Raw genomic sequence first — 15,405 nt, 5'->3', positions numbered from 1 at the left:
TTAACACAAGCCGCCTATAGACAGCAAACTAAAAGAGTACCTTGTAACACACACCCACTGGGGCTTTAGCTGTAGACACTCACCTCTAGACACTGCTGTGGGGTCAGAGCCCCACAGCCTGCTGGTCTGTATGCTCCCCTAGAGGTTTGAGCAGTGGGGCACTGAAGAAGCGAGCCACGCCCCCATCATCAGTCCTGTGAGGGGGGCAAGAGAACCTTTCCTGTTTCAACAGCATGTATCACCCTATCAGATATTGTTACAAAATCATTTGTTCTAATGGTTTTATTAAAATGTTTAAATTTTTAATGATCCTTCCCCCTAGGCAAAATGCCTGACTTCCAGGAAAGAACTGTTCTGTGCAACTATTTCTCCCTCATATTTGGCTGGTGCAAAAGTAATCGCGGTTTTGGATAATGAATTTTAAATCATTATAACTAGGCTCAAACACATCTTTATTAATCAAAATAGAAAACATTAAAATCAATACATTTTTACCAATGAAAAATAAGTTTGTTTATTCCCGTAGCATAAAAATCCGTGCTTCAGGATTCAATGAACTCTTGGAAAGCACTTTCTGCATTCTACTGGTTGTGGAAGTGTTTTCCTTACAAAAAGTTGTCGAGATGCTTAAAGAAGTGGTAGTCGGTTGGCGAGAGGTCAGGTGAATATGGTGGGTGAGGCAAAACTTCGTAGCCCAGTTTGTTCAACTTCTGAAGCTTTAGTTGTGTGATGTGCAGTCATGCATTGTTGTGGAGAATTGGGCCCTTTCTGCTGACCAAAGATGATTGCAAGGTTGAAGTTTTCGGTGCATCTCTTTGAACTGCTGAGCATACTTATCAGATGTAATGGTTTTGCTGGGATTCAGAAAGCAATAGTGGATCAGACCAGCAGCAGACCACCAAACAGTGAACATGACATTTTTTTGGTCCAAATTTGGCTTTGGGAAGTGCTTTGGAGCTTCTTGGTCTAGCCACTGAGCTGGTCATCACCGGTTGTCATATAAAATCTATGTTACATTGGAAGTCACAATCTGATCGAGAAATGATCTGTTGTTGTGTAGAATAAGAGAAGATGACACTTCAAAATGACAATTTTTTTTTTTAATTTTCACTCAGCTCATGAGGCATCCACTTATCCAGCTTTTTCACCTTCCCAATTTACTTCAAATGCTGAACGACTCTAGAATGCTCAATGCTGAGTTCCTTGGCAACTTCTCACACAGTTGTAAGAGGATCAGCTTCCATGGTTGCTCTCAGTTGGTCATTGTCAACTTCCAATAGCCAACTACTATGTTCCTCGTCTTCAAGGCTCTCCTCTCCTTTGCAAAACTTCTTGAACCGCCACTGCACTGTACGTTCGTTAGCAGTTCTTGGACCAAATGCGTTGTTGATTTTGAGAGTTGTCTCCACTACTTTACGACCCATTTTGAACTCAAATAAGAAAATCACTCGAGTTTTCTCTCTGTCTAACATCGTTTCCATCATCTAAAATAAACAAAAAATAAACAGCAAGTAATAAGTGATGAGCAAAAAACATAAAATGAGAAATGCCCATTAAAATGATGTTTAACAAAACCACATTTATTTAAGAATGTATTCCAATATCAAACGCCAAATTCCAAGAATGCAAAAACCACAATTACTTTTGCACTCATACTTAGAACCATGCCTGGGGCACTATAAAAACTCAACAAAAATGTGTTGATTGGATGAATGAATGCCCTTGAACAATTATTTATTTTTTTTTTTTTTTTTTTTTTTTGAGATGAAGCCTGGAGTGCACTCTTATTGCCCGGGCTGGAGTGCACTCTTGTTGCCCAGGCTGGAGTGCAATGGTGCAGTCTCGGCTCACCGCAACCTCTGCCTCCTGCGTTCCAGCAATTCTCCTGCCTCAGCCTCTTGAGTAGCTGGAATTACAGGCATGCATCCCCATATCTGGCTAATTTTTGTATTTTTAGTAGAGACAGGGTTTCTCCATGTTGATCAGGCTGGTTTCAAACTCCTGACCTCAGGTGATCCGCCTGCCTCGGCCTCCCAAAGTGCCAAGATTACAGGTGTGAGCCACCACGCCTGACCTATTTAATGTATTTCTAACTCACTTTCCTTATATTAATATGGCAGTGATGATGATGATATTAATAATAATCACAATAATACCACATAGTGCTATGATAAGGCTTACACATAGATTCATCTAACACAGTGCTTTTCACGTAAATGCTCAGTATTTTTTATGTATTTATTTATTTTTGAGACAGGATCTGGCTCTGTTGCACAGACTGGAGCTCAGGGGCATGATCTTAGCTCATTGTACCCCCTCCCTCCTGGGCTCAAGCAATCATCTCACCTCAGCCTCCTAAGGAGCTGGAACTATAGGCACATGCCACCACAACTGGTTATCTTTTTAAATTTTTTGCAGAAACAAGGTTTCATCATGTTGTCCAGGCTGGTCTCTAACTCCTGAACTCAAGTGATCTATCTACCTGCCTCAGCCTCCCAAAGTGCTTGGATTACAGGCATGAGCCACTGTGCCTGGCCTATACTTAACAAATTTAGACACATTTTTTTTCTTGTTGTAGATTCTTGCATTGAGACCAACATAAAAAAAGAAATCTAAAAGAAGTCTCGTAGATTGATTTTAGGATGTCGATTATTTTCAAAACAAGTGAGAAACCCAGGGGTGTGATGAGCACATAGTTCTAGGCTTCAAGAAACAAATCATTTATTTGAAATTAGTCTAAAATGTAAAAGAAAAAATGGAAAAAGATAATGCATGAATTGCAGGATCCAGCACACATTAAAGAGTTTTTTGGGGGAAAATAGATAGATAGATAGATAGATAGATAGATAGATAGATAGATAGATAGATAGAGATATCTATATAGATATATATCAGTGAGAACGGGACAAGCTAATAAGAGAAGGCTCCATGGGAGAGGAACAGATTTGTACTTGGGGATGAAAAATGGACCTGATCTATATAAATAAAGAGGAAAGGAGCAGACCATGGGAGAGGATGAAGGCAAAGAAGAATGCAGAGTTCAGTTGGAATGACTATGGTATGCCCATATGTTCAGAAGTTGGGGGATGTCAACAAATACCAAAAAGGGTGGGCCTTTGGGAGAGGATACCGTTGCATATGTGAAAAAACGTATCCTTCAGTAAATCTGGGGGACATTGAAAGTAAGGCAAAAGACTTTTATTTTGTTGTAACAAAAAAATTATAGTTACTGAAATCATTTTGGGTTTAGTGTGTGTGTTGTGCACCCACACACACAATCAAGTGTCACAAAGTCACCGAGGAGTATTAGAATTAAGTAAAGAACCTGGAGTCAGGAAAACTAGATAGCAGACTATTTTTATGTCCTCTATCACATTTGCTCTTTTCCATCTTCGTTACTCTCAGCATGATCATTCTATAACAGAGACATGATTATGCACTTTTCTGCTTAAATTCTGCTCATCTCCCCTAGTTTTCAGGGAGTTACATCCAAACTCCTTAGCAAGTCATTCAAGGTCAGTAGTAAGCTAGGTTCAACATTTTCCCTGCCTCATCTCCTAATAGCTCCTCCAAATCTAAATGAGTTTTATAAACTCTGTCCCCCACACAGACAAACCGAAGTTCTGACTGTCCCTTTAAATAACATAAATAAGCCGGAGGCGGTGGCTCACGCCTATAATCCCAGCACTTTGGGAGGCCGAGGTGGGTGGATCACAAGGTCAGAAGATCGAGACCATCCTGGCTAACACGGTGAAATCCCGTCTCTACTAAAAATACAAAAAAAATTAGCCAGGCGAGGTGGCCGGCGCCTGTAGTCCCAGCTACCCGGGAGGCTGAGGCAAGAGAATCGCCTGAACCCGGGAGGCAGAGCTTGCAGTGAGCCGAGATCGCTCCACTGCACTCCAGCCTGGACGACAGAGCGTGACTCCATCTTAAAAAAAAAAAAAAAAAAAAAAAAAAACATAAATATTTACAGCCTGGAATAGCATTTCTCTTTCTATTATGCCTCATATGACCTTCAGCTCAACTTTCAGACACAGCTCAAATGCTGCCTCTCTTATGAAGCCTTTTCTAACGTTGTCCCACCTCTGTGGTTCTCTGAGCTCTGACTTTTCTCTTCCCATAACAACTTACACATCTTGTACTGATAACATTAAACTTATTTTGATTTTGTGTTTATATTCCTATTTCTCAGATTAAATCATGAGGTTCTTGAAGGTCAAGTGACTTTGTATCTGTAGTGCTTAGCATGGTAATGGCATATGGTAAGGAATTAATACACTAAAAAGCACTAGAAAAACTTACAGTTTGAGTTTTCCTTAACTTACATTAAAACGTAAGCTGCAACTTAAAGTACATTTTAAGCTAAAAAAATGGTGTTGCTACATAGAGCAATAAGGTCATGATTAAAAATGAGACTGTTTTAGAATAGATGGCAAGTTTAGTGTTAACTTCTTAAACTGGATCTGTCAGAAGGTTATTTGAGAGAAAATATTCTGATATGCTTGGAAATACAAGGATGGCTCTTGAGCTAGAGAGTCACACATTGGGCCAGCATATTTTTAGAGATGACCCCTGAAAAACAGAGACGAGCAGTGGACTCTAGAAGAAAGGATATGAAAGGAAACAAACATCTGATTAGGACCTGGGCTTTGTGGCATGATAGGAACAGTGAAATTACTGGATCAGGAAGCAGTGACCAAGAGTAATTAGAGAGGTGGAAGAAGAATTGGCATGGTGTAATACAGAGGCCCTGGGCGAGAACACGTTCAACAAGATCAACACTATCAAATGCCCCCAAGAGATCAAGGGAAATGAAGCTGAGAAATAATCAGAACAAAATTGCTAATTTTAGAGCGAGATTTCAGCAATTTGATTGGTAGAGAAGATGTGGAATTCAGGTAACAAAGGAAGTTGCTGAGTCGGAATCGGTATTTTTGGCTTTTAGTCACGTTTACAACTTCAAAAATGAGAAAAAGAGCATTGCTAAATATGAGTATCCTATCTATAGGGTTTTTTTTTTTTTATGATAGTACTGCATTTTAAAGATTGAGTTTTCAATTTCAAGTTCGGTTACAGATAAAATAAAACATCCGGAGTTTGGGAACTCCCAGAATGAGGTTTTATTCCCTCATTGGTCACGTCTGAAGACTCCAGAGCTTAGAATTCCCTTCATAAACCTTACTTTTCTTATGGGTAGTTCTACCCATGGACACATTTTCCTAAGTATAATCTCTAAAAGAGTTAGAATTTGTGAGTGAGTTATGCAGAAGCGTTGATAGCAGCATTTCCCAAGATATGTTCGTTGAAGCACTAGTACATAGTCTGTTAATAGCTGTTATATGAAAAAAAAAATTACCCTAGTCAAACATAGTTTTGAAATGCAAGTTAAAACAAACCCAGACACTATCTTACTGCAGAACTCCTCAGAATCTCTTATTAGTGTGCAACTGTGAATATGAAAGAAATATTTAGGGTAGCAGTTGCTTTCAAAACACTTTTCACCAAGATATCATTTTTGTCATGAAACTCACCTTTGGACTTGTTGAGTGGGATGCATTTTATTTAATATTTTCCAGCTCCTTTTATCTCAAAGTAAATGTTCCATGATATTTATATGTTATATAGTGAGCACGAAAAAAATCACTTAATAATAATAATGATGTATACATACAAGAATTGCAAGTCTTTTTTTTCTCTCCTTCCTTCCTTCCTTCCTTCCTTCCTTCCTTCCTTCCTTCCTTCCTTCCTTCCTTCCTTCCTTCCTCCTCCCTTCCCTCCCTGCCTTCTTTCCCTCCTTCCTTCCTTCCTTCTTCCACAAGAAAGAATTTGAGGCAGGTCCAGAGTAGAGTGAAAGCAAATTTATTAGAGAAGTAAAGAAACAAAAAAATGGCTGCTCCATAGGCAGAGCAGCAGTATGGGCTGATTGACTGAGTATACTTAGAGTTATTTCTTGATTATATGCTAAACAAGGGGTGGATTATTCACGAATTTTCTGGGAAAGAGACAGGCAATTTCCAAAACTGAGGGTTCCTCTTGCTTTTAGACCATACAGGATAACTTCCGGATGTTGGCGTGTAGACTGTCATGGTCTGGTGGGAGTGTCTTTTTGCATGCTAATGCATTATTAGCATAAAATGAGCAGTGATGATGACCAGAGGTCACTTTCGAGGCCATCTTGGTTTTGGGTTTTGGTGGAATTTGGCCAGCTTCTTTACCACATCCTGTTTTATCAACAGGGTCTTTGTAACCTGTATCTTGTGCTGACTTCCTGTCTCATCCTTTGATTAAGTATGCCTGACCTCCTGGGAATGCAGCCCAGTAGGTCTCAGCCTTATTTTACTCAGCCCCTATTCAAGAGGAAGTCACTCTGGTATGGACACCTATCTCCCTCCCTCCCTCCCTCCCTCCCTCCCTCCCTCCCTCCCTCCCTCCCTCCCTTCCTTCCTTCCTTCCTTCCTTCCTTCCTTCCTTCCTTCCTTCCTTCCTTCTTTCCTTCCTTCTTTCCCTTTCCTTCCTTCCTTTCATATTCTCTCTAATTAGGAGACTGTCTCAATGAACTTTTTAATTTTCATTTAAAATAAAGAACTTATACTAACGAATTAGATTTCTACTATAACTATATGCTGAAAAAATTATAAAGTAACTCTCAGGAAACATCATTAACAAAATCTGTGGGACTGGGATATCTAAATTTCCTCTTTTTCAGTTTGTTAGCTCTAGCATTTTGGGGCTCTAAATTTCTTTGAAAACATGTGAGGGTTTGAAGTACTGGCAAGCATAAAATTCTTTAGTAAAACAGGAATATTGAATATGCTCTTAACTTTAACACTAAGCATTTCTATGATTGCCTCACACTTTTTTTTATTGGTATTGACTGCAGTGGATTCATGAGGAGGACATATGTTCTTAGCAAAGACATATAGGACGATTCTGCGTTACATCACCACCACCCACCTTCATTTAAGCTCTGGAAAAAGACAAGCTCTTCCAAATGTTTCCAATTTTTATTCTGCTTTACTCTCACACAGATACTTCTCCGGAATGTTCTTATCTCATCCACCATGATTTCTTTGTCCCCCAGCTTTGTTCCTCTGCCCTTCACGAAGTTATGCGATCAGCACGTCTCACTGCAGCCTCTGGATACATGTTCCCTGCATTGTGTCCCACACCCCTTCTCTTGTTTTTGTGGCAGTTTCCCCAGTGCCCAGAAGCTGTCACCTTGTTTCATATCAGAGTCACTTATGCTTTCCCTATTTCTGATTCACAGCTTTTACCTACCTTGCAGTGCTTTTCTGGAACATGTTTGGCCCCCCCAGGTTTGTTAAAGCCACAAAGAAACACCAACGTTATCTATCTGAATGATTCTGATTGTTTTCTAAAAAGCATTTGCTTTGTGAAACCTACCTTTTCAGATTCCAAGGTAAATTGGTGCCTTGGAATCCTGCATTCCTGTGGTCTAAAATGCTTCTTGATATGCAAGTGCAGCAGGAAGATGTGCGCACAGAAATGCCTGGGTAGAACTATGACCAGCGGCTGTGTGCTGTGAGGGAACTTCAACCATAGTTCAGGTGACAAGAAGCCCTTACATGAAATAAGCCCCTCTGCTGTTCCCTTGCTCCTACTGTCCTCCCTAGAAACAAAAATAAAGGACAACTCCTTCCATAAATAGACAACTACTTCAGATGGAGTTAGTCAGATGAAAGTCACAAGATGACTCAAAATGCCTATTTCACAGGCATAAAATACTCTTAGTGATTGAGATATAAAAGAGTCAACTTTAAGTGTTTCATTAAAATCACTGCAAATACTATGCATAACAATTTACCAAGAACTCATGAAGCTGCTTGTTTAATAAATGAAGCTCATCTATAGTAAATGGCTTGGTACAACCAAAGTGGCTCTAATCAAATTGGGGACAGATGAGTTCTGTACATGCAGCTTATTTCATTAATTTACTGCTGTTTAGGGTTCATAGGCAATGGCCAATTGATATTATTTGTGACAACACTAAATAAAATAAGTAAAGGAAAATAAGTTGCATGATGTATTGCAGAGATAAATCACACCCCGGCAAGTGGGGAGCTGAAACCCTCCAGCAGAAGCACTTAGCACACTTCATTTGATTCCCATTCGTCAGCCTCAGTGCCGGTGGCTCAAAAAGAATGCAAAGGTAAATGAACACCAAAATATGATTTACAGTACTGGAAAACAGTCCTACCCAAATAAATCAAGGTTCCACTTCATTTCAGGCATTGGTTTATTCATAATACAGGGCTTTTACAATCAAGTCCTGCCAATTGTAAACAAACCACAACAAAACACACACCTGCACGAAGAGATAGGCATGATACTATGTGTGCATAGAGAACTAAAGAGGTTTAAAAATAACTACAGCTATTCGGCAGATTGAAAAAGGAAACGGGCAGCACATTTTAAAAGACCTCGTTGGTTTGAGCAGTAATGTTGTTGCAGTCTGCTTACATGATTAGGACAGGAGAAGCCACATCCAGTTTTAGAATTTATAGATTTAAAAATGTTCAACCAGACTGCTTCTATACATAGCTTTGTTAAAACTCCTGGGAAGACTATCGTAAAGTTCTGTTCTTATTCAAGATTTTAAGAATTGTTCTGGATTAGAGAAAAGAAGAGAGAGAGGAATAAGTGAATAGGAGAATCTATTAAATGAGGTGTCTTCTAAAATAACTTAGTTTCGTTTTCATTCTAGGCTCCATAGACTGTAACTGCCACCTTGCTACTGGGAAGCTTTTCATCTGATGTAAACCAAAGATAACAAAGGAGGAAACTGAAGGGGTTCTGTCATAAACATCTCTCTTCAGCTAAATATAGGTGATTGCATATTGCAAACATAATTCTATGTTGATATCTTTTTATTAACAATAAACCTAAAAAAAAAAGAAATACTCAGTTGAAAGCAAAAAAACAAAAGGAAAACCTTAAAATTACAGTATTTTAGAACTGGAGAGAACTTCCTTACAGATCATTTAGAAGTCTAATTACCAAATTCTGCAAAAATAATCTTAGGATTTAAAAAAGATGAGTAAGCCAAGGTCACAACATTGGTTAACGACAGAGCCAAGCTCCAGCTCAAGGACTTCAAAATCTTTAAAAAGTTTATGCACAAATATGTTGAAATCTTTATATCCTACAGTTCTTTGTGATATGCAAAATACACAGATAAACGTTTTATGTTCTTACATACCCTGTGTATGTGCACGAGTGTGTGCACACGTGTGTATATAATGGATTTTTTACACATATATGTATGTCATGGATTTTTTTTTTTAATTTTAGGTTTTCTGATTTTCTTATAGACTTACAGCAATATTTTATTTGGTTTCATTATATTCAAGCAATTTTTCCAAGAAGCATTTAGTGTGGTTTCCAACATGAAAGTGTTCTCCCTGAGGTTATTGTTGCACTTAAATGGCTTTTGTTTTCCTGCCTTCTTATTTGTGTCCTAAGAAAGACATACTGGACTGACTGGTTGTCTACTTAGTGCATGTCTCCAAAGGTTGCATATACACTGTGTTTCCTCTTACAAGCCTACAAAGCAACTGCCTAGAGAAGCATTGAAAACCAAGTGCAAAGTCTTTTTTATTAAAATATCTTTCCTGGGAGATAATGTAGCACTTTTAGTATTTGTATTGCAGATACTGCTTATATTATTGGAAGTTAATATTTTATCCCTAGTTGCAGAGGTATTACAAATTACCAAACCTATACAACCATGCTGCCTGAAGTTAAGATTATACATTGCTGAGGTTTAAATAGGTGTTTGCCTAACAGCATCATTCTCCATAGAAAACGAGTTTTCAGAAGGAAAGCAAAAACAGTTGGGTTTTCATTCTATTACCATTGAAATTGTACTTCTTTTTGTTAATGATTGAATAAATCAGAATTTCAGTGGTGTATTCTCAGCATTTTCTTCTATTTATTCCATCTGTTAGGGGAAAGCACCAGCATCTTGAGAAATAACCCACTTTATAGTCAAAAAGTATAGTCTGCAAATTTAAGCTGTTTATTGTGGGATAAAAATAACCGTAAAACAAACAAGCTCTCCTTGAATATTTGTGCCCCTGGTTGGAGAGCTCTTCCATTCCCTTGAAGGCTTTTGGCTATAAAACACCCTGAAAAACAATTTCTCGCAGTCCTAGCTCGTATGTAGGAAGCTGTTTCTCTCATTCTGATTAACTTGACTGCAGGTTTGCTTGGGGATTAAATAAACTAGCTAACTTCCAAAACCCTTTTGAAGGAGGGAAGGTCTCTTCTACCTTTTGTCTATTTCAGTGTCAGCCCTTGACACCCAGGCAGGAAGATGGGGATGGGGTCGCGGAGCGGTTTAACTTGGTGGGAATTGAACACAGAAATAAAACCCAAAAGAACATGGAGACTTTCTGGAGCACTGCTGGGAAATAGGATTGCAGCCTACCCCTCCTGGTTCGTGTTTTCTCTACCTGTTACAAGTCATTTATTTTTATCACACCTTTAATGAAAGTGACCTATAGAAAGGGCTTTTATCTGGGCTGTGGTGAACTAAGACAATAAAAAGGAACTTAGAATTATAGTGGTTTAGTTAACCATCAAGGAAATAAGAAAAGTTAAGTTTTCATAAGTAATTTCTCAAATGAATGTTCTAAACAAAATAGTAGCATGTATGAGAGGAAGAAAATCTAATTGATCATTGTCTCTAACTATAATTGATTCACCAAATATGCATTCAATCTTGAGCCGTGTGTAAGCTTCACTTCTTTGTCTTTTCAGAGGTCAAATGCTACCATTACTATAAATATCTATACATCAAGGTTTACAGGTTAGTAACTTAATATATTCTATTGACCTAGGTTAAATATTCTCCCCAAATTTGCTATGTTTAAACATATCAGTATTTTGAATGACAGAGGGGCTGGCATAACAATTTTGTTTTCTTTCTTCTGTTTATCTGATACTAAAGCTTCATGGGGATTGCTAAGTTTTTCTTCCAAACATGTTTGTAGGTTATTTCCTTGTTTGGCAAGGGAATGAAATTTACCATCACTTGGGAAAATTCTGAAGTCAAGCTGTGAAACTGAACAAAATTTTCATCGGCAAAAATTGAGTTTGAAAAACATGTGTTTCCCCTTTGGTAACAGGAGGATGCAAGGTAGATAGGAAGCCGAATCAGAGAGTTTAAGCCTTCATTATTCTTTCCTGTGTAACCATTCAGCAGCAAGGAAGAGAAAGAAAAGAATGCCAGCTGCAATGCCCAAAGCGAAATCTTTATGAGACTGAGTGATGGAACTCGGAGAAGCAAACCAGGTGTCCACTCCTTGATCTTAACACACAACATTTGTATACACAGAAGAAAAGGAAAGCCAAGCCAAGAAGGACAGATCCCTGGGGAACATGGAGAAAGAAAGTACAGTGAGGAATCTTAAGAGGCTGTGGGTCCTTGTAGTGTGTTCACACAGGCATGCTGAACAATAAGTCCAAGATTATATTTTCATAAAGGAAATAGTATAATTGGCTATTTCCTAAAGTCACCTAAGCCCAGCCCAAATGATAAGTTTTCAGGGATAATAATAGCTTAAGTTTTTATAGCACTTTATATTATCTTGTTTGATCTTATCTGATCTGCACAACAAGTCTGTAAGATAGGTTACAATTATTCAAGAAGAACTTAATACTAGAGAGGTTAAATCACTTTCCCATAAGCCAGAATCAGGCAGGCAGTCTGTTGCTATAATTTCTTTTATGAAATTTTACTGAATCAAGCAGATTTACATTAAAAAGTAAAAGTCACAGCCCCATTATTCTCAGAATAAATATGAAAGAGTTATCTACCTTGCAATGAAGGAAACATCTTTTATAAGAATCGATATTATGAACTTAAAGTAAGATATAGAATATCAGAGTGAGTGCTGTTTCTGGTGATGCACCCTTAGGGTCAGTTTAGTCCATCCTAGTTACATAAATATAATGTAACTTTCATGTTCCATTGCTCAAATGTGCCATTCATGACTATCTTTTTACTCCTGGTTACTGACATTAGACTATAGACCTTACTCTTACATAAGAGAGAAAATCAACAATATCGCCATCATTACCATAGAAAACATTTAGCGAGGCCTCAATCTGTGCACCTGTTGTTGTTTTGCAAAGTGAGTTATTAGACGTGGTTCTTGTCCACTGGGATCTTAAAGACAAAGGAAAGGACATACAGACAACTGAACAAGCAATGAGACTTGTACACAGGCACATATGTGCCAGCTCCTATTTGCATATGGAAATGTCGACTTTGTAGATTCCAGTTAATGATGTTTTGCTTTTGTCAATCCATTATGAATTGTCAGCTATTAAAATCTGGCCCCAAGTGATATCTCAGCACAGTGACGTGCCTTATCCTGCTGTTCTGTTGTGTAGGTTAAGATCTCAATGTTCCTATCAAGCTTCAGGGAATTCTTAGCTTATAAAGACTTTGCATTCAGGGTCACTGGTGTTTCAAGAAACAGCTTAGCCAAACATCAATTTTTTTTTCTTAAATTTTTAAAAAGTTAGTTTAACAATTAGAAAGCCAAATCATCTGCTGACTTCTTCTCAGAAAATAGAATTTAGAACTTTATGAATTGAAAATGAAGCTTAAAACACTTTCTATTTTGAACTCTGATAAACTTGAGACAAAATACAGCTTTCCTTTTTTTCGGTTCTCAGCACTATGAGAAGCCTTATTTCTATCTTAGGAATCCTCAAATCATTAAAAATATGTTATGCTTCATGGCATCATTTGATGCATAAATATGGATGGGAGTAAGAAAATAGAAAGATCGCCAATCTTCACCTCTAAAAACTTGTTTTTGATATGGTACCTATGCACAACAATGGACTAGATGCTATACATAATCACATTTAATATTCACAATCGTTGTGGGGAATAGAAACTATTTTACCATACCACAGCCTCCCTTTTACCAATGAGAAAATGCTAAATGAGTTGATCGAGGCCGCACAAAGAGTAAGAATTACCAACAAAGTTCAAACCACAATTTTTCTGACTCCAAAACTCATAGATTTAATCTGTACCTATCTACTTTATATAATAATTCTAAAAGGATGCATGTCTTTAACTTCTTTCTTTCAGAGAGGGTATGACTTTTTGGTATGCATTGAATATTGAGTACCCTAAGGGAAGAGAGTACCATAAGCCTTTCGTGTCTTCTCAGCCTCATCTCTTCCACCAGTCGGCTGCACCATATAGTCCAGCATAGGTTCTGGCCGAGCTCACACAGGTGAACCTGACAGTGTCTTTCTTAGGCTCCACAAGGCCTCCCTGATGCTGCTGCAAGGCATGTCTGTGCCAGTCACACAACTTGGTTGTGTGGGGAAGTTCACGTCCATTAGGTCACGCTTGACAATTGGAGAGCCAGCGCCCACAGCAAAAAAAAAAAAAAAAAAAAAAGAAAAAGAAATCTCCCTTTTATCTTCCAGGTGAACAATTCTGAAATACATTTCATAAGCCTCCTTAGAAATTCTGGCAGGATGGAACACCATTTGCCTATATGGTGGCTGATGCATTCATTTTTGGTTTGGCTTTCCCTCCTGCATTTCATGCTCTCTGTCATTCCTGTCCCTTGGGTTCCTGTCCCTAATAAATGGTCCTCATGCAAGCTCTTTTTCTAGGTTATGCATTCAGAGTACTTCAAGCTAAGACACAGGTAATTTGCTTTATTAATTATTATATGCCCATCTTCTACTAATATATCTGATAGAGTATATATATAATCAATGATGATAAAACTGAAATTTTTTCTTGTATTTTTACATCACCTAAAATGTGCTTGGGTTAAAGGGAGTTAAGAAATTTTTATTTTTTTTTTCACAGTTGAGAATCTGTAATGATGCTTACTTGTTGCCATGGATGTGTTGCCTTGGAAGCTGAGGAATTGGACGGGGTTGAATCCATTCTGGTCATTTCTAGGGGTGTTAAATGGGCACACACATCCAGAAAAAGTAACTTCCATTTCCCTTGATGCTAAGATCAATGTAATCAGTGCTATTATTTTCTAATTGTAAAAGCCATATTCCTATTACTGAAATTTGTAATACAATTTTTATCACTCATTCCTTTTTCCCCCTAGTACAGCGTGAATACTGTAATAAATTCCTTGCTTTTTCAAATATGGATAATTGTTTTTAAGCAACAGGATAGCTCATACTCTAAATTGAAATAAGCCCATCTTATTGATTCGTATCCAATTTGTCATCAGATAGATATCAGCCTTTAAAAATAGAATCATAACTAGGATTAATTCAAACAATTTCAGAAGATCTTGTAAGGGAAGCCAAACAGTGAAAAACTGTTGAAATTGAACCCCTTCTCTCTGTTATTTTCTGATCAACGTTTTCAACGCCTGTGGGCTTTCTAGCAATAAAGTGTTCTGGTGTCAAGGATTACAACTGGGCTCCCTTCAAGAGCAATAAATTCACTTAAAAATATGTAAATGCGTTTCACTTACCACTGACCTGGAGGTAAAAAGTTCTATATCAAATTACTCACAGCCTGAGATACCCATTCTCCTATTCTGATTCTAATTAAAAAGGGCTGAGAAACAAGCTATGTAAGAATGTTCATTTATAGTACAGTAAAAAAGTAGGGAAGATTTACTAAGTGTTACTCGCTACACAAAGCTGCAACTACAGCAAACCGGGAGGAAAGGAGACTTCAATGTTTCTTCCAAATAGAACATACTTTTCCAATTAAAAAAAAAAAAATTCACCACCATAATCCAAGAACCTGTCACTTTCTGCCGATCTTTTTTGAAAGCTTCCTAATTGGATTCCCTGAGTCTTGGAGTTTCCTTCATGGGTTTTCACACCGCTGGAGTAACCATTCTGAACATTGTGATGCACATGATATTCCTATGCCCTCAAATTGGCAAGGATCCACCATTGCCCGGGGTAGATCATTCAAACTTTTTCATGCAAGTATTCTAGCTATCTTCCAAACTTCCATCTCACAACTGATACGGCTGCTAGGAGAGGCAAAAACAAATTCTTCACTGGCAATGAAATGCCTTCTAAGTACATTGTGGCATGATGGTCAATCTCATTTCATTTATTTTCCTGGTCTGCTGGCAACTGTGAGGCCAGGAAACATCTTTCATACTGTCTTTTTTACAGACACCAGGCACTCAAACAACCTTTTATTAATTTGAATGAGAATTGTATTTCATTCAATTGGGTATTGTTTAGATGCTGTCCTACATAATTTACCTTTAAGATACAGTAGGTTTGATGAACAAACCAACATATTTCAAACTTAATTACTGTGAGAAACTACAATAATTAGGGACAAGTGGAGAAACTGAGGGCTGAGTGCTCTCTGACTTAAGGCCACACATATGGTTG

At 38.0% G+C, this 15,405-nt stretch overlaps 1 long non-coding RNA gene across 2 annotated transcripts; it reads right to left on the bottom strand.

Annotated features, from left to right (window-relative positions):
• Positions 1-267: 267 nt before the first annotated feature.
• On the bottom strand, positions 268-14,573 carry LOC114678219 (uncharacterized). Of its 2 annotated transcripts, none has more exons than XR_003729502.2 (3): positions 14,514-14,573; positions 7,408-7,633; positions 268-1,484 (listed from the first exon to the last, which is right to left on the bottom strand). It is a non-coding gene; the product is annotated as an uncharacterized LOC114678219 (long non-coding RNA). The 2 variants fall into 2 exon arrangements; XR_003729503.2 differs by lacking the exon at positions 14,514-14,573 and adding an exon at positions 13,197-13,257.
• Between the last annotated feature and the right edge of the window lie 832 nt (positions 14,574-15,405).

Source organism: Macaca mulatta, chromosome 1 (assembly GCF_049350105.2).
Source record: "Macaca mulatta isolate MMU2019108-1 chromosome 1, T2T-MMU8v2.0, whole genome shotgun sequence".
NCBI lineage: Eukaryota > Metazoa > Chordata > Mammalia > Primates > Cercopithecidae > Macaca > Macaca mulatta.
Note: the sequence above shows the minus strand (reverse complement) of the source record. Positions and strands in the feature narration are given on the sequence as shown.